We start from the raw sequence: 19,471 nt of genomic DNA on the forward strand, positions 1-19,471 counted from the left end.
TGGGCTCACAGAGGGTCTTAAAGTGGAGAAGGACTGTGATCGCCTTTACTTCACTATTGGCACATACACTTGTCTCACTCAACTGGAAGAATCCTACTCACCTCAGTTAAGTCAGCAACTCTAAAAGCTCACATCTCTTTTCCCCAGTCAGTCTATTAAGGGACTCAGTCTTTTGTGATTACTCGCTCATTATTTGAGTATTTGCCTGACAATATACGAGGTGGATCCCCAAACCTTTCTCTTTCTCTTGTCCTTGTGTTACAACATGAAATGTCCAGTACTTTCCCCGCATGTCTTGGCTCAATCAGGGAAATTCAGTACAACTTCTTCTTTTTCTTTCGGCTGCTCCCGTTAGGGGTTGCCACAGCGGATTGTCTTCTTCCATATCTTCCTGTCCTCTGCCTCTTGTTCTGTTACAATCATCACCTGCATGTCCTCTCTCACCACATCCATAAACCTTCTCTTAGGTCTTCCTCTTTTCCTTTTCCCTGGCAGCTCCATCTTTAACACCCTTCTCCCAATATACCCAGCATCTCTCCTCTGCACATGTCCAAACCAACACAATCTCACCTCTCTGACTTTGTCATCAAACCGTCCAACTTGAGCCGACCCTATAATGTCCTTATTTCTAATCCTGTCCATCCTCGTCACACTCAATGCAAATCATAACATCATTAACCCTGCCACCTCCAGCTTTGTCTCCCATACCACCGTCTCCAACCCATATAACATAGCTGGTCTCAATACCATCCTGCAGACCTTCCCTTTCACTCTTGCTAATACCCATCTGTCACAAATCACTCCTGACATTCTTCTCCACCCATTCCACCCTGCTTGCACTCTCTTCTTCACTTCTCTTCCACAATCCCCATTACTCTGTACTGTTGATCCCAAGTATTTAAACTTCTCCACCTTCACCAACTCTACTCCCTGCATCCTCACCATTCCACTGACCTCCCTCTCATTCACACACATGTATTCTGTCTTGGTGGTCCTACTGACCTTCATTCCTCTCCTCTCTAGAGCAGATCTCCACCTCCCCAGGGTCTCCTCAACCTGCTCCCTACTCTTGCTACACATCACAATGTCATCAGCAAACATCTTAGTCCATGGGGACTCCTGTCTAATCGCGTCTGTCAGCCTGTCCATCACCATTGCAAATAAGAAAGGGCTCAGAGCTGATCCCTGATGTAATCCCACCTCCGACACTCCTGCCGCAGACCTCACCACTGTCACACTTCCCTCGTACATATCCTGTACAACTCTTACGTACTTCTCTGCCACTCCAGAGGGTAACTGATGTTATATATTATCTAAAATTGGAGGATCTGTACAAAACTTTCTAATCAATAACATTTTAGAATAAGCATTTAAATTGAAGAAGCAGATTCTCTTCCCTTTTTTTATTCTATCTATTTATTTATTTTTCCTACTACAACAACATTATTTCGCCTTATACAATTTCTTGTATTAGGAATTTGGTAGTTTTCGCATAACCCTTGGGGTCAGAGCGCAGGGTCAGCCATTGTACAGCACCACTGGAGCAATTACAGGTTAAGGGCCTTGCTCAAGGGCCCAGCAGAGCAGTGGCCTTTTTGGCAGTGACGGGGATTCGAACCAGCAACCTTCGGGATACCAGCGCAGATCCTTAGCCTCAGAGCCACCACTCCATATTTATTTCTAGATCACATTTTCATGCAAATGATGTCGCTCAAAGTGTTTTACATGATGAAGAAAGAGAAAAAAGACCAAATAAAAAATAAAATTAGGCAATACTGATTAAGATAGAAATAAAAAGTAAGGTTCAATGGCCAGGGAGGACAGAAAAACCAAAAAAAAAAAAACTCCAGACAGCTAGAGGAAAAAAAAATAAAAATCTGTAGGGGTTCTGAGGCCACGAGACCACCAAACTACCTCTAGGCATTCTACCTAACATCAATGACCTCGATCAGTCCTCATGGTTTACAGGCTTCATGTGGAAGAAGTTGATGATGATGACGGTCATGCGGACCTCTGGCCTTCCATCCATCAATGTCGTGACATCACGGTCCCCTGATCAGGTGGTGGGGGTGCAGATCAGCACCACAGAAAACCGGAAAGAGAACAGAAGAGAAAGTAGGGGTTAGTACAGATTGTGGCACCTCCATGAATGATAATAATAATTCAATGCATTTACAGAATATCAGGGTTACACTAGATAGATAGATAGATAGATAGATAGATAGATAGATAGATAGATAGATAGATAGATAGATAGATAGATAGATAGATAGATAGATAGATAGATAGATAGATAGATAGATAGATAGATAGATAGATATTCATTTTAGTATAGTAGGCAGGATAACAGATAGATAGATAGATAGATAGATAGATAGATAGATAGATAGATAGATAGATAGATAGATAGATAGATAGATAGATAGATAGATAGATAGATAGATAGATAGATAGATAGATAGATAGATAGATAGATAGATAGATAGATAGATACTTTATTAATCCCAGGGGGAAATTCACACTAAAATGAAGCTCTGAGAAAGCCATGTTAACATAATGAGTTTTTGTCAGTTTTTTACAGTGCTCCACCGTATCAGCCTGGAGAATTTCTATTGGTCAGCTATTCCAGATTTTAGGTGCATAACAGCAGAAGGCCGCCCGCCTCAGCACTTCTTTTAAGTTTAGCTCTTGGAAGTCAAAGCAGACCCTCATTTGAAGATCTAAGGTTACGATTTGGAGTGTAAGGTGAGAGGCATTCTGAGATATGGGACGGAGCAGATTATTTCATTATTTTAATTACTATTAAAGTTTTACTCTGTTGGTCTATCTCTTTTTCTCATGCGTTTGGGTTGATTTGTTTCAAAGCTACTTTTGCAAAACGTAATTTACTTGTATGGAATGCTATTTGATGTTAATAAATTCAATAACCCTGACAGTGTTCATTGTGGTGCTGAGGCTGCATGGAGGGTCATGCACTCGGATCTCAGTCAGCGCATGTTCCCAACCTCTCCCCCCAATCCCCCTCTCACTCTCTTCTGATTTGTAGTTCACACCTGTATCCAGCAGGGGGCCCCCAATTCCTTTTTTCTATTACTCCACCTGGATGGGATATCCCACCCACCCCTACCTTCTCTTGTGACATTTTCTCTAATAACATCACAATCCATTGAATGGGGTGAGGTGGAGGGTCGCAGTCAAATTACCACCCCCCGAGGACAATAAACAAATGGAATCAGTGGGATTTCAGTAGACAAGTCCCCCACAAGTGACAGAAGCGGAGATCCAGCACGGATAGACTCAGCGTGCCACTCTGCTTAATGAAGATGAGTCTGTGTTACCATCGAGTGGCGGCGGCGTGAGACATCTGTGCTCCTGCAGGAGCCGATCTTTATAAATGTGCCATTCAGATAACGCCCGTCAATTTCATTAAGCAGCAGCTTTTGTGTGATAAAGGAGTGCATCCTGCTAGGCGGGGAATAGGAGACTTGTTGCCAGCTGTCTCTATGTATTTATTTATGTATGTATGTATGTATGTATGTATGTATGTATGTATGTATGTATGTATGTATGTATGTATGTATGTATGTATGTATGTTATTTTCATTTTTCTCTCTAATGCCATTCACTCTCGTTGGCCTCATGATGGCTAACCAGTTATAGCATAACAGCTAACAATTACTGTGGCTTCATTTCAGCAGTCGACTTCTATTAAAATTGCAAATGTCAAATGGATTCCTGACCACCACTAGCCCACCAACACCCCCACTGCCAGCCTTGGCCTGCTTTTAGAACTGCAATCCCAAACATAAATAAACTAGAAATTAAAAGCAACATCCTGAAGAGCAACGGCGGCTTTCCTTATTATCAGAACGGCCGCGGGAACAAAATAACTCAGTGGAGGCCATTTGCCCCATCGGTGGAGTCTGGCGCCTTTCAACCAAAATTGAAAAATCTCATTCTCTCTGTTCTCCGATGGTGCAGCCAGACTCCAGTGTGTCACACTGGGCAGATAAATTCAAACAATTTCAGAGGAACGCAGTAAAATCCATTCGCCCAGCCTAATGGTGGACGTCATGTCGGCCATTCTTTTTGAGAGTAAATCAAGTTTGTACTATAAAAAGATATGAAAAAAAAAGCATCCTGCTATTACAAAAAAATAATTCCAGGGAGCCTCTCTGCTATGGACTCTCATGATGATGATGATGATGATGACGGCAAACTGAAATGCTTCCTCGGGCTGTTTCTATTTCTGACTAATTTGTAAGGCCTGTTGGAACTGAAATAGGAATCAGTAAGTTATAACATTTCGGCACATCATATCAGTCAGCCATTACTTCCGTGATGCAAAAAAGGGGAAATGTAGGAGTGGGAAACAAAAATGCAAACGTGTAAACTTTAAAGAAATCAAAAGCAGGAGAACACAAAAATAACAACACGCCAAAGCCTAAAATGTTTAACCCAAATGCGAAACAACACACAAAGTTCTGTCTATCATGTCAGGTCAGGTTGGGGAGCAGGCACTGGTACAGCGTGTTGCCACACCCACCACACGATGAGGCACCTTCGGATTCCAGTTGGCAACCACCCCAGGCAGACACGTCATCCAATCCCACCCTCCAGAAATGACCAGAGGTCCTCATGTATAAACGGTGCGTATGCACAAAAATGTTGTGTATTCCCATTTACACGCTCAAATCACGATGTATGAAACCTAAAGTTGGTGTAAAGCCACGCACATTTTCACGCCAGCTCAAACGGTTTTACAAACTGGCGGCTTTTGTTCCTGTGTGGTTTCCCTTTCTTTTTAGATCCACGTCCCTGACGCGGCTTTATCAAATACACTGAGATTAACCGCATATTGTTTATTAGTTTAAGGCATCTGATTGTAATTAACCTGTAACAATATAATGGTCCGCGGAATGGACAAACTATTCCAAATACCATAGTAAACGAGTACTAATTCAACGGAAACAACACGGCTTTGGGAATCAGGTGAATGAGAATTGTGCAACTCGTTATTAAGTAATGATTAAGTTCAAGAATCAGGTGAATAGAAATCGTGAGACTCATTCATGGGTAATGATTCGGTTTGAGTATTAGGTGCACAGCAATTGTGTGAATCGTAAGTTGGTAATAACTCCATTTTTAGAATCCAGTGAATGAAAACTGTGTGAGTTGTTCAGAGATGCGACTCATTAGCATATAAGGATCGAGTTGAAGAATCAGGAGAACAGGAATCATGTGACTCGTTCGTTTGGCAGTGATTCAGCTTTGAGAATCAGGTGAATGAAAATCATGTGACTTGTTAGTAAGTAATGATTAAGTTCCGCAATCAAATGAAAAGAAATCATGAGACTCGTTCCTGGCTAATGATTCAGTTTGAGAATAAGGTGCACAAGGATTGTATGACTCATAAGATGGCAATAATTACGTTTTAAGAATCAGTTGAAGAAGAATTTTGTGACTTGGAGGTGCGACTCATTAGCATATATCGATCATGTTTGAGAATCAGGAGAACAAGAATCATGTGACTCGTTCGTGGGTAATGATTCATAAAACTCATTAATGGGTAAAGGGTTACGTTAAAGAATCAAGTGAACAAGAACCATGCCACTCATAATGAGTCAGTCCGTCAACCAGGTGACTGAGTATCATGCGACTAATTCACTGGTAATAACCAGGTTTTGGGAATCAGGTAAATGGGACTTGTGCGACTTGTTATTAAGTAATGTTTAAGTGAATAGAAATCGTGAGACTCATTCATGGATAATGATCCAGTTTGAGAATAAGGTGCACAAGACACGTAAGTTGGTAATAACTCAGTTCTTAGAATCGGGCAACCAAGAATCACGCAACTCATTCACGGGTAATGATACAATTTTGAGAATTAAAGTAGACCCAAATTTTAAAGCATATTAGTGGTTAATGATTCAATTTGAGAATCAGGTAAATGAGACTCCGCAACTGGGGATTCATTAAATTGGGGAATCAAGTGAACGCTCACATCTCATCTAACACTGTTCAGTTACGGAAGCTTTGGGCTCAGCTCACACCGAAGAGAATCGCCCGTCAGACTTCCGCTTTGAAAGACTGCTAATCACGAGATACTCAATATTAAAGACCTGACGTGTTTCAAAGAATAAATACGAACGCATAGGTCCTTGAAATTCTGGGAAACATAGGCAAGCATTTTTGCTTCATTTTTTTTCTTTTGTTGACGAGATAAAACTAAACTTGATTGCAAAAAGCAGGAAACCTGCCACATCACCTTGACCAGTTCACAATTGCATTAAACATTTTGTCCATTTTAAATTAGTTGCATTTAACATACAAAAAATGAGGAGACCTTTGGAGTGCAGCGTGCCCATTTAATTTAAGATCAGTACCTAAATATAAATATATGAAAAAAAATATGCATTTTATTTATATCCTTTTATTGTAAATAAGTATAACTGGTGGGGCAGCATGGTGGTGCAGTGGGTAGCGCTGCTGCCTCGCAGTTGGGAGACCTGGAGACCTGGGTTCGCTTCCTGGGTCCTCCATGCATGGAGTTTGCATGTTCTCCCCTTGTCTGCATGGGTTTCCTCCCACAGTCCAAAGACATGCAGGTTAGGTGCATTGGCGATTCTAAATTGGCCCTAGTGTGTGCTTGGTGTGTGGGTGTGTTTGTGTGTGTCCTGCAATGGGCTGGCGTCCTGCCCGGGGTTTGTTTCCTGCCTTGTGCCCTGTGTTGGCTGGGATTGGCTCCAGCAGACCCCCGTGACCCTGTGTTCGGATTCAGCGGGTTGGAAAATGGATGGATGGAAATATAACTGGTATTGTGTGCTCATCTGTGAGTGCACATTCAATTCCAGATATGTCCACAAACGTATTGTATTATTTTAAAGAATTTGCTTGCAGAAGTTTCATAACTCATTTGTGAAATATTAAAAGTAATATAATATATAATATAATAAAAAGCAATATTTGTGAATACTTTTTAAATAAATAATAGTTTTAATAAATAGTCAATCAGTCAGTCATTGTCCAATCCGCTATATCCTAACTACAGGGTTATGGGGGTCTGCTGGAGCCAATCCCAGCCAACACAGGGTGCAAGGCAGGAAACAAACCCCGGGCAGGACGCCAGCCCATCGCAGGGCACACACACACACCCACACCAAGCACACACTGAGGACAATTTAGGATCGCCAATGCACCTAACCTTCATGTCTTTGGACTGTGGGAGGAAACCCACGCAGACACGGGGAGAACATGCAAACTCCACGCAGGGAGGACCCAGGAAGTGAACCTCAGGTCTCCTTACTGTGAGGCAGCAGTGGTACCACTGCGCCACCATTTTAATAAACATTTTAATATTAATAATAAATAATTTTAATTATTAAAAGTACTTATTAGAATATTATTAAATAATAAAATGATTTATTATTAAAAAATAATAAATATTAATAAATTAATACTAAATATTTATAAGAAATATTTTTTAATAAAAAGCAGGATTTGTGAATACTTTTTATTAGCATTTACATTACCATTTTTGTATTACTATATAAATAATAATAATAATATAGATTTTCTTTAACTCAGTCCCCACCGTGCTGTTCTGTTCTTTAAATAATGTTAATGCAGTAGAGTCATGTGGCCATCAGGGGAGGTTCTAATAAGATTTGATACAGACCATCAAATGAATAGATTGGCTGGAGTCCTTATTATTATAAGAAGAAGAAGAAGAAGAAGAGTGAGAGGTTATATCTAACAATAGAGAAAAGTGGGAGAGGACTCATAAACATCGAGTCGCTTTTTAGATTGTTCTTTTAACAATATTTATGCAGTAGACTGCCTGAGGTAGGGGGATTCTAATAATAATAAATATTCATAATAATGTATATACAGTATACAGTCTGAGGTGGGCTGGAGCCCTGCCCGGGGATTTGTTCCTGCCTTGTGCCCTGTGTTGGCTGGGATTGGCTCCAGCAGACCCCCGTGACCCTGTGTTCAGGTTGGATGATGACTGACTGACAGTATACAGTTACAGTATTCTTATTTTAAATCTGTGCCTGCCCGGCTACTCTGCTCTTTCAATAATGTTAATGCAGTGGACTTCGTGTAGCAGACAGGGGACTCTAATAAGATATGATAGAAAGCTTTAAATGGATAGGTAGATGGAGACCTGATGATAATGGTGATGATGATGATGATAATATATATATATATTGTGAGGGATTACCGGCCGTATATCCTGGCTAACACCCCCAAGCCGCCAGGTAGAGACATCCCTGCAATATGGAAGGGCCCTGAATTCCAGCAGGGCATCATGGAACTTGGAGTCTTTCATCACAGCCGTGCTGGATACCATGGGGGCCACCGGAGGACGTTGCAGGGAGGCCCAGGGATTTATACTTTCCATATAGCCCGGCTGAAGACAAGATGAGTTTTGATCTGACCCGGAAGTGCTAGGAATCACATGAACTGGGGGGATCAGAAGCATTTCCGGGTCAAAGACTTTAAAAGGACTCTAGGAAATCCCAGCAAGGAGCTAAGTTGGGAGGAAGGGTGACTGAGCTGCTGGGAGTGGAGGATTATTGTATTTGTAATTATTATTGATTGGTTATTGAGTATTGTGGAGTGGAGGGTGCTTTGTGCACTTAGTTATAATAATAAATTCAATATTTGGATTTTATCTGGTGTCTGACGAGTGGTCTGAGGGTTCAAGGGGTCACAGCGCCCTCTATCTGTCACAATATATATATGAGTATATATATATATATATATATATATTTTTTTTTTTTAAGCAATACCTACCCTTCTAGATTGATCTTTCAATAATATTAAAATATGAGGTTGGGACATCTAATAAGATATGTAACAAAACTTTAAATTGATAACAATAATAATAATGTATATACAATATACAGTTACAGTATTTTTATTTTAAACCCGTACCCACCCGGCTAGTCTGCTCTTTTAATAATGTTAATGCAGTAGAGTGCATGTAGCAGGCAGGGGGCTCTAATAAGATATGATTCACAGCTTTAAATGGATAGGCAGATAGAAACCTGATAATAATAATAATAATAATGATAATAAAAATAATAATAAAGTGTTGTTATCACTACCCACCCTTCTAGATTATTCTTTTAATAATATTACTTATTATTATTGTATTAATATTAATTAATTATTCTTTTAATAATATTAATGCAGTCGATTGCCTGAGGTAGGGGAGTCTAATAAGATATTATACAAATCTTTAAATTGATAACAATAATAAAAATGTACATACAGTATATGTATTACAGGATACAGTATTTTGATTTTAATCTGTGCCCGCCCGGCTAGTCTGCTCTTTTAATAATGTTAATGCAGTAGACTGCGTGTAGCAGGCAGGGGGCTCTAATAAGATATGATACAAAGCTTTAAATGTTAAAAAAAGGTTTATGAGACATTTAGCGAGACCCTGAGGCATTTACAGCGGGCTACTCCAAACTTGCCAATGTGTGATTTTTTCGAGCGCGTGGCCATCTGTTTAATTAAATGAAAGAGGTTAAATCATAAGAGCAGCTCAAATGCCACGTCCGCCTTGAAGCAGGCGTCTCGGAGGGAATTTGAATGAGTTTTTTAGGTGTGCCCCCAAGCCGCTCCTTCTCGAGCCGTGTGAGATGTGCAGAGGTGGACACTTTGGACACTGACGCCCCTCGTCAGTCCTGGTACCCCATTTTGGCTCCAGGTAGTGCCGTGCCACCTTCTGCCTTCGGTCTTTCTAGGGTCGTCCTTTACATACAGTACGTGGATGTTTTGATTCCAAATAAATGAGGTTATGGTTGAGTCTAATTTCTTAAAAAATTATTTATTGATTTATATTGGAATGTTTTGAAATAGAAGGAGAAGCTTAGGAAGGATATTCATCTTAACAATGTTAATTCTTCCAGCTAAAGTGAGATGAAGGGTTGACCATCTATGCAAGTCTTGCTTAATTTTTTCCATATAGACGGCAAACTTTTGTTGATTAAGAGCTTTATGTTTACTTGTGATGTTTACCCTTCGGTATTTAAACTGATCTGCAATGATAAAAGGGAAGATGTCCAATCTAATATTGTGTGCTTGAGAATTCACTAGAAAGAGCGGACTTTTAGTCAAATTAATTTTGAGACCAGAAATCTTTTGAAATTCTGCTAGTGCTGTTAAGACTGCAGGCACAGTGTTTTGTGGGTCTGATATATACAGTACCATATCATCTGCATAAAGAGAAATTTTCTGTTCAAGTCCTTCTCCGATAATCCCCTTCATCTCATAAGCATTTCCACAGGTCTATTTTTTCATTAGGACTTTATATCCAGTGTGATAATGATGAGGCACAGCCATCATAAAGATTTGGGACAGCCACCCCTCTATTATTCCACAGCTGCAAAAATGGACTGTGTATTGAACAGAGATGTTCACTGGTTTGAGTCTAAGACAGAACTGACTATGAGGAGGTAAGATGGCGGCTTTAAAGGCCGGTAAAGGAAGTGATGTCATTAATGCTGGAAACGGAAGTGACGTCAAAGGGGACCGGAAGTGACTTCATCGCAAGCACCAGGACCGGAAGAGACGTCTTCAGAGGCGCTGGCCGGGATTTGGTGGGATTTCCTGAGAATGGTCTTAAGGGAACTGAGAGAGACAGTCAGTGCATCTCGCCACCTCCTGGTCTGGTCTGGAATTGCAATTACTCAAGCCCTATAGCTGCCTCCTACTCGCACGTGTGTGACACCAGAATGTTTCCTGCTATTACTGATTTTATCTTTTAAAATGTACTGATTTACGTTGCCACACACGTCCTCATTTGAGGCAGTCAAAGGGCTTACCTGAGGGTAAGATGTCAGGTCGAGGGTTGATAAGATGCACTAACCTCTCTTCTTCCTCTTCTACAGATCCACTTAAACCGCCAACTAACTTCCACCTTCCTGTCCAGACCACGCCCTCCTTGTGACCTCACTTCCACCCTTCCCCACACAGACCCGCCCTCAGCAGCTCTAAAAGCTCACATCTCTTTTCCCCAGTCAGTCTATTAAGGGACTCAGTCTTTTGTGATTACTCGCTCATTATTTGAGTATTTGCCTGACAATATACGGGGTGGATCCCCAAACCTTTCGATTTCTCTTGTCCTTCTGTTACAACATGAAATGTCAGTACTTTCTCCGCATGTCTTGTCTGAATCAGGGAACTTAAGTACAACTTCTTCTTCTTTTGGCTGCTCCTGTTAGGGGTCGCCACAGTGGATCATCTTCTTCCATATCTTCCGTCCTCATCACCTTGCTCTGTTACACCCATCACCTGCATGTCCTCTCTCACCACATCCATAAACCTCCACTTAGGTCTTCCTCTTCTCCTCTTGTCTGGCAGCTCTATCCTTAGCACCCTTCTCCAAATATACCCAGCATCTCTCCTCTGCACATGTCCAAACCAACGCAATCTCGCCTCTCTGACTTTGTCTCCAAACCGTCCAACCTGAGCTGACCCTCTAATGTCCTCATTTCTAATCCTGTCCATCTTCGTCACACCCAATGCAAATCTTAACATCTTTAACTCTGCCACCTCCAGCTCTGTCTCCTGTGCCACCGTCTCCAGCTCATATAACACAGCTTGTCTCACTACCGTCCTGTTGACCTTCCCTGTCACTCTTGCTGATACCCGTCTGTCACAAATCACTCCTGTCACTCTTCTCCACCCACTCCACCCTGCCTGCACTCTCTTCTTCACTTCTCTTCCACAATCCCTGTTACTCTGTACTGTTGATCCCAAGTATTTAAATTCATCCACCTTCACCAACTCCACTCCCTTCATCCTCACCATTCCACTGACCTCCCTCTCATTCACACACATGTATTCTGTCTTGGTGGTCCTACTGGCCTTCATTCCTCACCTCTCTAGTGCAGATCTCCACCTCTCCAGGGTCTCCTCAACCTGCTCCCTACTCTCACTACAGATCACAATGTCATCAGCAAACATCACAGTCCACGGGGACTCCTGTCTAATATCATCTGTCAACCTGTCCATCACCATTGCAAATAAGAAAGGGCTCAGAGCCGATCCCTGATGTAATCCCACCTCCGTCACTCCTACCTCAGACCCCACCATGGTCACAGATCCCTTGTACATATCCTGTACAACTCTTACGTACTTCTCTGCTACTCCCGACTTCCTCATACAATACCACAGCTCCTCTCTCCTCACCCTGTCATATGCTTTCTCCAGGTCCACAAAGACGCAATGCAACTTCTTCTGGACGTCTCTCTACTTCTCCATCAGCATCCTCAGAGCAAACATTGGAAATTAAGTACAACCCTGTCTCCAAAATAGTTGGGATACTGTGTGAAATGTAAATAAGAACGGACGTCGATGACTTGCAAAGCATGTAAACCTCATACATCCTCGAGTATCGAAGAAAGGCAACATATCGAATAATGAAACTGAGAAATCGGATTGTTTTTTGATATCTGCTGTGAAAGAATAAATAGGGAGATGAGAAAGGTTTGGGGGTACTGAAGTGATCTCCATATATTATGATGGAAAAATAAATTGAAGAACAAAATGAGCCTTCTTCAGATGGTTTGTCCTCGTACTGTCAAAAGCTGGCTCCTTAAGTAGGACACTCTTAGGAAGAGGCGGGATGAGGATACCAGGCTACCGGAAGTGACATCACTAGAGGCCAGTCCATCAATCATCCTTTCTTCAATGAGAGATGAATACATCTCCATCCCCTGGTTCAGAAGGTATTTGCATCAAATGAGCCCTGAGGTCATCTCCTAATCGCACGCAACGTGACACAAAGCTCAATTTGAATTGGTCGTTTCCAAAAGAGTTGTCATTGGGTCCTGTCTACCGCCGCTGTGCCGCATCACCTCATCTTTTCTCAACACTCTGTAAGTGTTTGGGAACTGAGGAGACCAACAGCTGAAGTTCTGAAAGTGTAATGTCGACTCGTTCCTGCCTGATTTCAGCTGCTCCTCTGTTCGGGGTCTCCTTTGTCGTAGGTTTTGTTTTATAAGACGCCAATTGTTTTCAAGGGGTGGACAGCAGGTGGGCCAGTTCTGTACCCAGAGTCTTTGACTAAGGAGCCATGCTTGTTGGAGAACATGGAGAATGTGGTTTGTCGTTGTCTGACTGAAATAAGCAAGGCCTCCATTGGAGAAGACGTCATCTGGATGGCAGCACGTGTTCCACCAAAACCTGTAACATAATCTCACTGCTCCAAGGCTGATCTTTGATAGCTCATGAGCCTTAAGAGAGATTCTCGTTTATGTTTCATTTAGGAATCAACTTTGTCACAGATGTTTCCCCTAAAATTCTTTAGGAGACAAAGCTTTAGACAAAAAGAAGACATGAGATGTGACTGAAGCAAAAGGAGCGAAAACAGAGAATTTGGTTTGAAAAATGTGGTGCATTTTGGGAGATCTCTTTCCAGTCTTGCTTGAATCTCTTCCAAGACTTCATATTTTTTACTTATGCCTAAGGACTGATGCCTTTATCCAAAGTGTTTACAACATCTAGACGTGATCAGTGACATTTCTTCCAGTTTTCTAAATGGAGCAAAGGCAGGTGAAATGACTTTCTCATGGACAAATGGTGTCAGCAGTGAGATTTAAATGCACAACCACAGAATTTAAAGTCCATAGTCCTTATCACTGTGCCACACTACCTACAATGACCACGACCTGACTAGAACACAGCAACATTAAAATATTAGAACAATCTGGACAAGAGCAGGCCATTCGGCCCAACAAAGCTCGCCAGTCCTATCCACTTCATTCATCTAAAATAACATCAGGTCGAGTTTTGAAAGTCCATAAAGTCTTCTTACTGTCCACCACGCTACTCTTGGTCACTTATTCCAAGTGTCTGTGGCTCTCTGCGTAAAGAAGAACTTCCTAATGTTTTTGTGAAACAGAGATGTGAAAGGCACTATATAATAGATAGATAGATAGATAGATAGATAGATAGATAGATAGATAGATAGATAGATAGATAGATAGATAGATAGATAGATAGATAGATAGATAGATAGATAGATAGATAGATAGATAGATAGATAGATAGATAGATAGATAGATAGATAGATAGATAGATAGATAGATAGATAGATAGATAGATAGATGTACTATATAACAGATACAGGCATTATAAGATTAATTGATAGCCAGGAAAAAAGCACTATATGATAATTAAAGGTACTATTATTATTATTTTTATTACTACCTTTATTGAAGGGGATTTACAGCATTTGAGAGATTCGATTGGCGGGTGACGTGTCCTATTCAGGGTCACACAGTATCAGTAGTGGGATTTGAACCCCCAGGCTCGGGATTTGAAGTCCAAAGCCTCAGCCACAACACCACACTATAAAACATGTCATCTTATTGCTCAATGACTGTCTACGTGGAGTTTGCGTGTTCTCCCCTGCTCAGTTTGGTGTCCTTATGATGTTGCATACAGGTTTACTGTTTTTTAAAGGTGTACACATGACTGGATTGGCGCCCTGTCCAGGGATTGTTCCTGCTTTGTGCATATTGCTTGCTGGGACAGGCTTCCAGCCTCCGAACATCCTTGCCTATTTGTAGCCTGATGATTGTCTGTATGGAGGTATGAATATTTGTGGGATAATGCATGGAGGTGAATTATTTTGTAATGGTGTGCATATGACCCCGAGGTAAACTGCTGTCCTGTCCAGGGGGTAGTCCATGCCTTACATTTGGCAATTCTTGTGGCCCTGTATAGGTCTAAGTAGGATACGAAAATGGACAGTGGGATGAGTAACTCATAGAACCTGAGCTGAAGCAAAATGCATCGTTGCCATCTAGTGGAAGAGCCTAGAATTGCAGAGGTATTATTTAGAGACAGCTGAGAGAAATAATAAATACAGACTGTCCTGAAGATCTGCACAGTCTGCAGACAGAACATAGGACAGCTGAAAGGAAATGGCAGACGTCAAGAGCCCAGACTGACCTGGATAAGTTTTGTTCTCCTCTGCCCTTCCTCTCTTCTGCTACCACCAACACTAAGTGAGGATGTCCTTCAAAGCGGGATGAGCACTTCTGACACTCCACCACACTATCCACCATCTCCACCCTCAAACTTCCTGATTGTTGATGGCTTTTTTCCAAGAAAAGATGGCTGTCATTAGCAGTCAATTCTCATCAACCCTACCAGCAGTCAGCTCCCTCCTGAACACATCATAACCTACTCCTCCATCTCTCCTATCTCCACCACTGATGTCTCCAACCTCATATCTAGCCGGCCCACTAGCTGCTCACTTGACCCCTGTCCCCTCACACTGTATCCCCCTCACTTGTTTCGAGGGATAGACACGTTGACCAGTCTGTTGTTTACACAGGCCCTTGTAACTCCTCTACTCAAGGAGAGGCCCATTCTCAAGTAGATCATTACAGCCCATGTCTCTCCTCTCCTTGACCGCGCTGTCTCTAACTGAGTCTCTTCCTTCCTCTTACAGAACTGACTGACCGATCTGAACCAGCCAGGCTTCCACCAAGATGGCTCTACTCATTGGTGCAGAACTGCTACAGCTGGCTAGAACTACCAACATGGCATCTGTCCTCATCCTGCTAGGTGTCCTCTGTCTTTGACATGGTCAACCACCAGATCCTTCTTACCACCACTTCTGACAATGGTGTCACTTGTATTGTCCTCAGATGGTTTGAGTCCTACTTCTCAGGCAGATCCTGCTGTGTGCCCTGGCATGGAGAGATGTCAAGGGTGCACCAGGCAGGCACGGGGTTACCCTAAGGATTGCTGCTGGTCCACTCCTCCTCTTCTTTCTCTACATCTCCTCTCTGGACCCCACCATTCCATCCCATGGTTTTGTCCTACCAGTTCAATGCTAATGATACGTAGCTGGACTGGTGCTCACCATGAAAGGGCACTATATACATATAAAGAGACTGTCTGTCTGGTCCTCATGATTGATTCACAGAGTGATCCTGCACATGTCATTGGGTACATCACAGAAAGGCGCTACATAGAGAGACAAATAGGCTGTCCGTTCCATCCCTAGCCCAGTCACTGCATCATTCTGACCTTGTCATGTGTTACAAATAAAAGAAATATATGGTGCAGTAAGGACAGGAAAAGTTTTGGGCTGCTAACTGGGTGGTCCCTTTTATTGCCCAAGGACAAAGCAAAAACAAGAAGAAAACCAACAGAGTGGGGAAAACAAGGGGAATTTGTTAGCAAGGTGGGCCAGTCCACTGCTCTTCTTTCTCTACATCCCCTCTCTGGACCCCACCATTCCATCCCATGGTTTTGTCCTACCAGTTCTATGTTAATGATACGTAGCTGGACCAGTCATTTTCCCCCCAAGAGGAGCACACGGTGTCAGTTAGAATCCCTGCACGTCTCACTGATATGGAGGACCTTCACCAGCTGAACCTGCCATCTTGTTGTCCCAGATCTGTTCAGCACCCCATCTGTGCAGTACACACGCTGTGACTTTTGTGTGAGATACTTAAGTTGAGCCTTATCCAAACGTTCACAATATTTGTTGCTAAAACACTCTTCTTGTAAAGAGCCTTGGGATTGTCAAAGAAAGGCACTTGTCACAAAAGGAGACCACAGACATCAAAAGGTTTGGTGCAGCAACCCATATATTGTGCCTTGGCTGCAAAAAGGGTTGAAATTGATTGTGATGTTCACAGGTTTGAGTCCACAACAGAACTGAATGTAATAAGAAAAATGGCAGCTTTAAAGCCCGAGATCGGAAGTGACGTCATCGGGGACCGGAACCCAAAGTGACATCATCATTGGCGACAGAACCGGAAGTGATGCCTTCTAGACCAGAAGTGACATCATCCATGATGCCGGAAAACGGAAGTGACATCATCCATGGTGTCGGGACCAGGAAGTGACGTCTTCTGGACCAGAAGTGACGTCACCCATAGCAGCGGAAATGGAAGTGATGTTATCACTACCATCGGAACCAGAAGTAACATCTTCTGGAACAGAAGTGACATCATCCATGGCGACGAGAACCAGAAGTGACATCATCACTGGAGTCGTAACCAGAAAGTGACGTCTTCTGGACCGGTAGTGGCGTCACCCATAGCACCAGAAACGGAAGTGTGGCCATCCATGGCACCGGGAAATGGAAGTGTCATCATCACTGGCATTGGAACCAGAAGTAACATCTTCTGGAACAGAAGTGACATCATCCATGGCGACGGGAACCGGAAGTGACGTCATCACTGGAGTCGTAACCAGAAAGTGATATCTTCTGGACCGGTAGTGACGTCACCCATAGCACCAGAAACGGAAGTGTGGCCATCCATGGCACCAGGAAATGGAAGTGTCGTCATCACTGGCATCGGAACCAGAAGTAACATCTTCTGGACCAGAAGTGACATCATCCATGGCAATGGGAACTGGAAGTGACATCATCACTGGAGTCGTAACCAGAAAGTGACATCTTCTGTACCGGTAGTGACGTCACCCATAGCACCAGAAACAGAAGTGTGGCCATCCATGGCATCGGGAAATGGAAGGGTCGTCATCACTGGCATCGGAACCAGAAGTAATATCTTCTGGACCAGCAGTGACATCATCCGTGGCGACGGGAACTGGAAGTGACGTCATCACTGGATTTGGAACCAGAAAGTGACATCTTCTGGACCGGTAGTGACGTCATCCATAGCACCAGAACCGGAAGTGTGGCCATCCATGGCACTGGTAACCAGAAGTGACGTCATCACTGGTGTCGGGACCTAGCGAGATTTTCCATGGATGGTCTTCTAAATTGGCCCTAGTGTATGCTTGGTGTGTGGGTGTGTTTGTGTGTGTCCTGCGGTGGGTTGGCACCCTGCCCAGGATTGGTTCCTGCCTTGTGCCCAGTGTTGGCTGGGATTGGCTCCAGCAGACCCCCGTGACCCTGTGTTCGGATTCAGCGGGTTGGAAAATGGATGGATGGATGGATGGTCTGCAGAACATTGAGAAAGAGAGTTAGTGCAGCTCACCTCCCCCTGGTCTGGAATGGTAGTACTATTCTTTAGGCCTTTCAGTTGTCTCCAAATCGCATGTGTGTGACACGCTATAGAAAGACAAAGAGGTTGTCTGCTCAATCCCCTCCACTGACTCGCTGTGTGAACCTGAGCACATCCTGCAAGGCCTACAAAGAAGCAATCGCTCTGTAGCTCTTCATTTATAATGGTGTTGACGACAGAAAGGCGCTATATATGTTAAGAATCTGTTAGTTCAATCCCCAGATTTGACACACTCTGTGACTTTGGGGTGAGCCATTTCATGTGACTCTTATCTCGATGTTCACAAAATGTGATTGAGAACTCTCTCCATTTAAATTGGTGGTAACTGCAGAAAGGCGCTATATGTAACTAAAGAGACCACTAGTTCAGTCCCCTCCTTGGACACCCTGTGTGACTCCGAGTGAATGATGTAGCGTCGCTCTGCTCCGGTCATTCACCATTCATGCAGGTGACCGTTCTTCAAGTGTGTACTCATATAGCGCCTTGCACTGACGTTCACTGTGCTTCCTTCACTGATATGCCACTGTGACCTGCAATCATAATTTTTTTTATTTATTTCATTTTCCCACACAGTAAAAAGTGATTGCCTTGTGAACACAATAAACAGCAGATTTATACAAATGTTATAGTAAAGCACAGCAGGAAGCAGCGTGAGCGTTTGAGTAGGGTGACATGATGAGGCTGACGGTGGGTGGAAGTTTCCAGAAAACAGCCTGAGGTTGTGAAAAAAGTGAGCCTGGAGGTGGGAGGACTTGAAGGTCAGATGGAGAGAAGGAGAAAGCAAACACTTTTAGTAAACAGCCAAGATGTCTGCTCAGCAGACCACGTTCATATTAAGGAGCCGACGATTGGTTTCATTCTGGGTACTGGAGTGCACTGTGGAAAGGCGCTATATAGAGACAAAGACGCCACCACTGAGTCACTAGGTCAACCTAAGCATGTCCTTTATTCCAAGTTTAAGACATATATAGAAATTCTGAGCCCAGCTAGTACAGCTCTGTTTAAATTATTCAAATTAAATGCAAATCAATTTTTGATGATGTCACTCCCTCCGCTCCCCCCCCAGATGACATCACTTCCCGCTCCAAATGATGACGTCACTCACGGTTCCATCCCGATGACATCATAATGACATCATTTCCGGCCCCCCCGATGACATCACTTCCGACTGCTAATGATGACGTCGCCTCTGTTTCCTCTGCCTTGTGACATCATTTCCACTTCCTCCACGGGCCTTTTTCATTTCTGTACAAAATGTTCCATAATCCTTCTGTCAGTTGTCGATTGTATTCTTCTTTCAACTCAGTTCTTCAAGCGATCGCTCCAGACATCATACACAGTGGCTTCCCCAAACCTTTATCTTTGCTTTGTCTGTGCTTGTACTGGGTGCTGGGGTGCACTGTGGAAAGGCGCTATATAGAGACAAAGACGCTGTTCGTTCAGTC

At 42.9% G+C, this 19,471-nt stretch overlaps 1 long non-coding RNA gene across 1 annotated transcript in view; it reads right to left on the reverse strand.

Annotated features, from left to right (window-relative positions):
- Nucleotides 1-659: 659 nt before the first annotated feature.
- Nucleotides 660-19,471, reverse strand: part of LOC127528931 (uncharacterized) — a 91,415-nt gene continuing 72,603 nt past the window's right edge. Inside the window, exons 2-3 of the long non-coding RNA XR_007935554.1 lie at nt 11,924-12,102; nt 660-1,036 (exon numbers count right to left, since the gene is read on the reverse strand). This is a non-coding gene — a long non-coding RNA (uncharacterized LOC127528931). The remainder of the gene's footprint in view (nt 1,037-11,923; nt 12,103-19,471) is intronic.

The sequence above is a fragment of the Erpetoichthys calabaricus genome, chromosome 8 (assembly GCF_900747795.2).
Source record: "Erpetoichthys calabaricus chromosome 8, fErpCal1.3, whole genome shotgun sequence".
Lineage (NCBI taxonomy): Eukaryota > Metazoa > Chordata > Cladistia > Polypteriformes > Polypteridae > Erpetoichthys > Erpetoichthys calabaricus.